Source organism: Asparagus officinalis, chromosome 1, assembly GCF_001876935.1.
Source record: "Asparagus officinalis chromosome 1, Aspof.V1, whole genome shotgun sequence".
Classification (NCBI taxonomy): Eukaryota; Viridiplantae; Streptophyta; class Magnoliopsida; order Asparagales; family Asparagaceae; genus Asparagus; species Asparagus officinalis.
In genome coordinates, this window is record NC_033794.1 from 125,866,402 (window position 1) to 125,866,833 (window position 432).

Below are 432 nucleotides of genomic sequence, written 5' to 3' on the forward strand. Positions count from 1 at the left end.
AAGCGATAGGGTTTCCATTTTATTTTTTTTAATTTTTTTCCCTTCTTCTTTCTTTCTCTCCTGAAATATTCTGTTATCACTGCCTGCCTAGTTTTGTGGGGGAACTGAACTGAGGCTTGTTCATGTGGGTCCCCCTTCGTTTAACTGAATCATTGATCATTGTATCTATCACTTAGGTTTCGTTTGGATATTTGGATATCATCTTGTTTTTCTTGTTGTGTTTTTATAAAAACATTATGATGTTGTGTTTTTTTCTTAAAATATTTTTAAAACACCATGTTAAGTATTTTTGGTTAATACTAGTTTGACTCATCATAATATTAGTATTAAACATATTATTAATATATTATATAGTAATTATAATAAAATATATTGTAAATAAAATATTATAATATTTAGTTTATGTTATAATATTATTATAAGTTTAATATA